The 8,909-nt window shown below is 37.7% G+C and overlaps 1 long non-coding RNA gene across 1 annotated transcript; it reads left to right on the forward strand.

Moving 5' to 3' along the window:
- Positions 1-2,629: 2,629 nt before the first annotated feature.
- LOC123464853 lies at positions 2,630-4,552 on the forward strand. The gene is made up of 2 exons (XR_006639904.1): positions 2,630-3,673; positions 4,329-4,552. It is a non-coding gene; the product is annotated as an uncharacterized LOC123464853 (long non-coding RNA).
- The last annotated feature ends 4,357 nt before the right edge of the window (positions 4,553-8,909 follow it).

Below are 8,909 nucleotides of genomic sequence, written 5' to 3' on the forward strand. Positions count from 1 at the left end.
CACTGTACCCCTTGGGAAGCCCTGATATGTCTATATCTAAATAGACATTAGATGCAGATATGTGATTTAAATCTTAAACCAATTTGATAATCCTGAGATAAACGCTACTTGGTTTTGGTGTATTATTATTGTATATATTACAGAAGTCTTTTTGCTAATATTTTAGTAAAATTTTTCATATGTGTTTATGAGGGATGTTAAATGACTATTTTTAATCTCCTTTTTTTTTTTTTTTTTTCTCTATTTAAGATCACAAACCCTTTTTACCAAGCATTACTTTACCTGTAAGGAGTTCCTTATAGAGTGTTTTTATATCCTTATGTTCTAAATATTCTGCAATTCACATTTTAATTTTCTCTTTTTTACATTGGCAGGTGGTAGAAGTTTTTTTCTCTTTTTAGTTTTTATAGTAATTTCTAGATTTACTTCATATAATCAGAGAATGTTATTCATATTGTTTCTACCTGCTGGATTGGATGGATTTTCTCACTGTGGTTTAATATACCACAGGTAGTGACTCTTGCCTGGACACTTGAAACCAAGGTTTGCCTGTGACTGAAAGGGTTCCCGCCCAGGATGGAAGACTTACAGTGCAAAAGCTGTAACTGAATAAACTAGGGCAGATTGGTCACTTTATTTAAGAATAAAATTCTTAGGTCACTCTCATTCATTGAAGACTTTGTAGGCCACGCTGACCTTTAGCTGTGATATAGAAATAAAATAGTTTGAGGACAGTATGAGTCTTTTTCCTCCACTTATAGGTGATGTGCTATTTTATCTCTGAAATCAGAGTTAACTAGCTGTCTCAACCTTGGTTCTGCTATGTCAGTTTTTCCCCTTTCTATAATCCTTGCAGTTTATTGTTAGGTCCATACCATTTCTGTCCTTTATTGAGCCCATCTTTGCAGGAAATGTTCCCTTGGTATCTCTAATTTTCTTGAAGAGATCTCTAGTCTTTCCCATTCTGTTGTTTTCCTTTATTTCTTTGCACTGATCACTGAGGAAGTCTTGCTTATCTCTCCTTGCTATTCTTTGGAACTCTGCATTCAAATGGGTTAATCTTTCCTTTTCTCCTTTGCTCTTTTTGCTTCTCTTCTTTTCACAGCTATTTGTACCTGCCTCTTGAGAAATCTGTATGCAGGTCAGGAAGCAACAGTTAGAACTGGACATGGAACAACAGACTGGTTCCAAATAGGAAAAGGAGTACATCAAGGCTGTATATTGTCACCCTGCTTATTTAACTTATATGCAGAGTACATCATGACAAACACCGGGCTGGATGAAGCACAAGCTGGAATCAAGATTACCAGAAGAAATATCAATAACCTCAGATATGCAGATGACACCACCCTTATGGCAGATAGTGAAGAAGAACTAAAGAGCCTCTTGATGAAAGTGAAAAAGGAGAGTGAAAAAGTGGGCTTAAAGCTCAATCAGAAAACTAAGATCATGGCATCTCTGCGATTTCTCTTTTAATCTTACTTTCCATGCTTCCTGAAGCTACCAAGAGTACCTATACTTTTTGTTTCCAACAACAGATGGTTGGTTTTGTACTTCTAAGGGACAAGCCTCCTAGAATTGTTCTCTGTTGATTTTCTGAGAACTGCAGCTGTGAACATTCCAGCTTGGTACTTGATCGCTACTGCTTTTGTCAGCTTTTCCTTATTTATGAAAAAATAATTATTTTTGGCTGTGCTCTGTCTTCATTGCTGTACGGACTTTAGCTGCAATGAATGGGGGCTACTCTGTAGTTATGACGTGCGGGCTTCTCACTGCAGTGCCTTCTCTAGTGGAACATGGGCTCTAGGGCATGGGCTCAATAGTTGTGGTTCTTGGGCCCTAGAGCACAGGCTCAGTAGTCGTGGCACATGGACTTAGTGGCTCAGCCGCATGTGGAATCTGCCTGGACCAGGGATCAAACCCATGGCCTCTGCACTGGCAGGTGCACTTCTAACCACTGGACCACCAGTGGCGACCTGTCAACTCTTCTTACGTACTATATTTCAGGATTACTGTATCTCCTAACTTGCCATAGACAGAGCTTGCATTTCTATTTCTCCTCCTTGTTGTTTTCCTCGCAGTTTTTCTATAATTCCAGTGGTATTCTAAATGGCCAATTTTGAAAGGACCCAGAGAATTCACATTAATAATTGAAAAATTCCTCTCTTCCTTTCTCAAATATCTCTGCAACAAAAAATGGAGAAATTTTTGTTGTGAAGTGGTTAAATTGATGGATGCAGAGAGCCAGCTGGGATCATCAGCATTTTAGGTTAAAAACATCTTGAAGAATCAATTTTCATGGAGGAGTGGTAAGAAAAAGACAAGAGATGGTATCTACCCCAAAGCTAATAGTCTGTGGGTACACATAAGTACAGATGGACAACATGTTTACAGATAACACTGAATCAGATTGAGCAAGTTTCTATTCTGATTTTTAGTTTCTGTACTATACTATTTTGTCACATATTTTGAACATTACCCAGGACTGATGCTGAAGCTCTAATACTTTGGCCACCTGATATGAAGAGCTGACTTATTGGAAAAGACACTGAGGCTGGGAAAGATTGAAGGCAGGAGGAGAAGGGGGTGTCAGGGATGAGATGGTTGGATGGCATTACTGACTCAATGGACATGAGTTTGAGCAAGCTCCGGAAGACAGTGGACAGGGAAGCCTTGTGTGCTGCAGTTCATGGGGTCACAAAGAGTCAGACACGACTTAACAACTGAACAATAATAACTCATCTACCCAACACAGAGTAGAGATTTGTCATTGTTTAAATACTTCAGTCAATGTGGGTAGCCAATTTGGAGAAATTCTTGAATTTTCCCACACTGACTACATTAACCAGGTAACTGCCATATATCCAGAGTATTACCTGATGCTGACACCAGCTTTTCTGTTTATTCCTCTTGTTTCTTTTTGACTTTACAGACAAATTAACTCTGTGGTGGCTTTGCTTCTTATCCAAATAATTTATTTATGAATAGGACCCTCTGATTGAGATTTTCTATGTTAATGCCAAAACACTGTTTATATACTAACAGTGAACTGGACTATTTGTGCAGTATAGCCACCCTGGCTTGTCATGGTTTCAGGGGAGCCCTTTTCGCAGGACATGAAAGCTCTAGTGTTAAAGATCAATAAACCCTTTCAGAACCCATCAACAGTAGCCAAAAACCCTTCCCATCCAGCCACATCTACTAGCTTGGCTCCTTTCCTCCATCAAGGATTAAAGAAACAAACACAAAAACAAATCACACCTATTGAATCACACCCCTGAACTGTATTAAAGCCCATTACTGAAAAAAATAAAATAAACCCCATTTCTGTTGGGGTGATAATGAGAGTTGTGATTGTCTTCAAATTAAGTATATCTCCCTTCAATGTCCATACAAAATGTTTCCAGCTTGCAAGACTGGCTTAATTCACATCTTATCTGGTAAAATTCTCCAGTGCAATTACTAATGCTAACATTTAGTGAGCATTTATCATGTGTTAGGATCTGTGCTTTTCATGCCTTATCTCATTTGATCCTCAGAACACCTCTTAAAGATGGAATCATTACCAACCCAACTTATGGATATTAAATGTCCAGTTGAAGGAAATTGAAGATGAAGGAAATATGGGGAAAATGCTACAGTACGCGCAGAAAACAAATAACAAAATACAGAAGTAAGTCCTTCGTTATCACTAATTACTTTAAATGTAAATGATTTAAACTTCCCAAAAGACATAGATTAGTAGAATAAATTCAAAAAATGAGATTCAACTGTATGCAATCTACACTTTAGAGGTAAGGACACGCATAAGTTTAAAGCGAAAGCATGAGAAAGATATTCCATGCAAATAGTAATGAAAAGAAATCAGGGTGGAGATACAAATATTAGATAAAACACACTAAGTAAAAAACCTATAAGACAAAGATGGGCATTCTATAATGAAAAAAGGGTCAATTCACCAAGATATTAACAGTTATAAATATTTACATACCAAACATTAGAGTTCTGAAATTTATGAAGCAAAAGTGATAGCATTGAAGACAGAAATAAACAACTCTACAGAAATACTAAGAATCTTAAATACCAGACTTTCAGTAACGTATACAACAGCCTGACAGAAGATCTTTAAAGGAAATATGGGGCTTAAACAACATAGAGATCAACTGGACCTAATGAAAATTTACAGAATACTTTATCCAGCGACAAAAGGATAGATATTTTTCTCAGTTGCACATGGATCATTAATCAAGATAGACAACATTTTAGGTCACAAGTCTTAATAAATTTTAAAAGATTGAAATCATACAAAGTGTCTTTTCCTATAACAGTAGGATGAAACAAGAAATCAGTAGCAGAAGGAAAACTGGAAAGTTGACAAACATGTGGAAATAAAATACCACTCTCTTAAGCAACCATGGATCAAAGAAGAAATTACAAAGGAAATAAGAAAATAACTTAAGACAAATGAAAATGAAAAAACAACATACCAACTTAATGGATGCAGCAAAAACAGTGCTAAGAGGGAAATCTCTCTATAAATCCATGAAGAAAAGAAAAGCCTCAAATCAATAAAATAACTTTATTTTTTTATGTTAAAAATAATATAATATTTTTATTATATTTGTGTACAAATTAAATTACATCTATATAATTATATGTGTACATATCAATAGTTCTTTAAAAAACCATATATTAGACAACTGTATAGTGATTAGTAAATCAGCATTCTTTACAAGCCACATTAAAACTTTACTTTAGCAAGAAGCTATCTACAAAGTTGCAATCATACCTATTATCAAAAGGAAATAATTTTAATACCTTCAGGAACTTATCACAACAGAATGTATTTATTGCAACAAAACTTAAAAATTGCTAAAACGGTGCATTTATCTTATGTATTTGCATGTGTGCTAAGTTCAACCTAGCGACCCTATGGACTGTAGCCCATCAGGCTCGTCTCTCCATGGGATTCTCCAGGCAAGAATACTGGAGTGGGTTGCCATGCCCTCCTCTAGGGGATCTTCCCGAGCCAGGGATCGAACCCAGCATGTCTTATGTCTCCTGCATCGGCAGGCATGTTCTTTACCAGTAGCACCACCTGGGAAGCCCCATCTTAAATATATTTTGTCACAAAAATTAAGAATATAAAAAAAGCCAAACCTAAACAAAAAAGCTTTATTAAGTCAGATGACCCATCAAATTTCCTTTTGTTTTTTCCCTAGAAATCTTGCTCCCAGGGGCCTCCTTTCTCTTCTGTCTTGTGGATACATTGATGATCTCCAGGCACTTAGTGGTAATCCAGGGAGTTCCCTGTCCAACTTGTGTTGGAGCCACTGCTTCCTTCATCTATTTCCTGATTTATTCCCTTTGTCAGGTGGATACTATTCTATGTGAAAGGATACTATATCTTTTGAGTCCTTGTATGTTTCAGAATGTCTTTATTTTTGCCCTTAGCCAAGTCGCAGTTCAGATTTCCTCACAACTTCTCCAATTACTTCTAGCCTCCAAGTCAATGCTTTCTAAGTTGTTCCATGACCCCTTTCTTATTGTGCCTCAACCTCTGTACACGATCTCGGTCTTCTAGTTTTTATTGAACCTGATCTTTAATTTGAAGTCTGTCTCCTGACACATGTTTTTGTAAAATGAACAAGAGAATGGATGAATACCATCCACTGATGTTTTCTTCCTATGTTTACCTACTGGGTTCAATCCTTTGCTCCCTGCTATGCCCAGGAAATTGTTGAAGCTCCAGAGCTACAACCCAACTGTATAAAGAGCAGCTTTGTAAATTGTCCATAGTCTTAAATGTTCCCTGACTTTCTCATTTCAAAATAGTTTTGGAGTTGAATTTGCTATTTCTGGTCTTTGAGATTTTTTTTTTAAGTATATCCCCAGAAGAACAAAACAGCAACTAAATAAAAACCTCTATTTGTTGGAAAACTTGTTAGCTATTGTGCTACCTTCATAATTTTCATTTCAAATTGTTATTAACCAAAAATCAGTGTTTTCAGAGACTAGATCCTTCCTCTTGAGACAGCATGACACGGAGGGTTAAGAAAACATATTTCAGATTTCATTTTCTGCTTTTTTGTTTTGTTTACTGTGTGCCTTTGTATGTGTTCCCATCTAAGTGTTTTCAATGTTTAAATAAATATTTAAGACCCAGGTCTATATTTGGATGCATGCATAATCAACATTACCTTCAGTTAAATCATCTACATTTTGCAACAAATGGCAGAAATTGACCTTGATATTTTCCAGGAGGACAAATTTATAAATATGAAAACAGAAAAGAAAATCCTGCACTAAGACAGCAAATGACTCAGTACAGCTTCTATAGTGAAATGAAGACAATTCACAAGGCCGGCATATTTATGAAAAGTACAATAAATTATGTAAGACCACAAATAAGCACAGATAATATGAGCCTGTGCCTTTTTCTCAATGCTGGAAATTTTTATGTATCTAAGCCCTCGTGTGTTTTCCCTTCAGTGGGTTTTGTCCATAAAAACTAAATGTTCTGGGACTTGTGGACACAGGGGTAGGAAGGGGGGATGAAATGAGCGAGTAGCCTTGACATATACATACTACGATGTGTAAAATAGATCGCTCATGAGAAGATGCTGTATCGCACAGAGAGCTCAGCTGGTGCTCTGTGATGACCTAGAAGGATGCCAGGGAGATGCGGAGGAGGCTCACCAGGGAGGGGGTATATGTATACATAAGCCTGATGCAATTCGTTGTACAGCAGAAACTAACACAACATTGTAAAGCAATTATTCCCCAATTAAAAAAAAAAAAAAACAAAACTAAATGTTCTGGAAAGACCCCCTTCCCCCCGTCAGAGTGACCCTGTCATTTGAAATCCTACTTTTGCTTTTTTTTTTTAACAGATGTTTTGTGTTGAAAGGAATAAAACCAGCCTTTGTTTTTTGATGCAAAGAGAGAAAAAACATTGATGAAGAATATCTATAAATAACTTTTTAAAAAATGGCCACTGTTTGATATTTGTGACTCAATAAATCTTTTTAACTGAGCAGCTAGTCATTGGACTAGTTGATTGGATGGAGCTTCACCGTATGTTAATCCTTTACCAGCACAGAGAGGCTACATGGGTAAGCAAAGGAAGAAGGAGGAAGTGGAAGAAAGTCGTGGAGAGCATGTAAATAGACATGGGTGTGGGGTCAGACAACCTGAATTTTCCCCAGGAGGGTACAGCGCTATGAGCAGGGCTCTTTCGACAGGGTGTGTGCTGTTCCTCCTCCACACTTTAGATATATGTGTGTGTGTGTTAGTTGCTCAGTCGTGTCCAACTCTTTTGCAACTGCATGAACTGTAGACGGCCAGACTTCTCTGTTTTTGGGATTTCCCAGGCAAGAATATCGGAGTGCGTTACCATTTCCTTCTCCAGGGGATCCTCCCAACCCAGGGATCAAACTTGTGTCTCCTGCTTGGCAGGTGGATTCTTTATTGCTGAGCCACTTGGGAAGCCCATGCATATATATCCACACATGTATAAGCAAACATACATTTGTATGCAAGAAAAATACAAATGGCTCCAATAGAATAATAGTACTCTAAATTAATTTTTTATTGTTTTAGACAAATGTTTTCTTCTTATTGCTCTTTTGTGACTGATCTCTTTTCTAGTTTAGAGTGCTATTGCTATGGTTTCCTGCTCAGCATAGTAATTTCTATCTGTATGAAATTATCCTGATTGCTCCCTGCAAGACTCTGTGATTTCAGTAGAGTGAGGAGCACAGTGCTGTTCAGATAATGTTCAAAAATGCAAATATTTCCAGTAGGAATGTTCACAGGAGTTCTTCCCCCATGTTATCCTAGATTAAAAAGAAAATAGATGTAGAAGTGTGATAATAGTAAATTGGTAAAAAAAAAAAAAAAAAAAAAAAAAGAACCCAAACATTGTGGGGATGGTGGTTAAAAGTTACAATGAGGAAGACAGCATTCTTGTTGAAAGTTTTTACAAATCAGTGGTATATACTGTTGAGTTTATACCTCAAACTCTGATTTTCGTGTAAAATCAAACTGTCAAAGGACTCTGTTAGATTTTCAGATTCTACTTGGAATGTTTTTAGAATCTGCTCCCTGATGCTTATGATTAGAGTGTCTACTTCTCGACACTCTTTGAGCCAAGCTATTTTTAAGCATCTGCACAGATATTTTTCTTCCTTGAGCTTCAGGACTCCTGATTTCTGTGTATCAAAGTCAAGCTTCCAGCTGTTTAAATTGTAGACAGTGGGCAGAGTTGGTCCCATTACTAGGGAAGAGGGAAGGTCTAGAAACTGGTGTAGCTGAGAAGACAAAGAGTGAAAAAGAGAGAAACAGGACTCTGTCTCCGTAAGACCCATGCTGAGCAGGTGACTCCTCTGCATTCGAAATGACCCATTTTAAGGATTGTGAAGGCAATTCCTAATGAGTCAGTTCTTCCTCTTTTTGTTGTTTGTTTATAAGAAAATAGAGTAGGGTTTCTCAGCATTGGCACTGTTGACATTTCAGACCAGATCATTCTTTGTCATGAGGAGGGGCGGGGAGTGGTCCTATGCCTGAAACAGTTTTCAGCAGTGTCCCTAGCTAGTACCCACTAGATGTCAGTGGTGCCCATCACAGATGTTGTGACAACTGAAAACATCTCCAGGTATTGCCAAACATCCACCGGGGTAAGTGTGCAAGGCACAATTGCTCCTTGTAGAGAATCCCTGGATTCCCCTGTAGAAGATCCCCTGGAGAAGAAAATGGCAACCCACTCCAGTATTCTTGCTTGGAGAATCCCATGGATGGAGGAGCCTGGTGGGCTACAGTCCATAGGGTTGAAAAGAGTTGGACACGACTGAAGCGACTTAGAGAGAGACAGAGAGAGAGAGAGAACCCCTGAAACAGAACGTTGTTCG

This window comes from Bubalus bubalis, chromosome 13 (assembly GCF_019923935.1).
Source record: "Bubalus bubalis isolate 160015118507 breed Murrah chromosome 13, NDDB_SH_1, whole genome shotgun sequence".
NCBI lineage: Eukaryota > Metazoa > Chordata > Mammalia > Artiodactyla > Bovidae > Bubalus > Bubalus bubalis.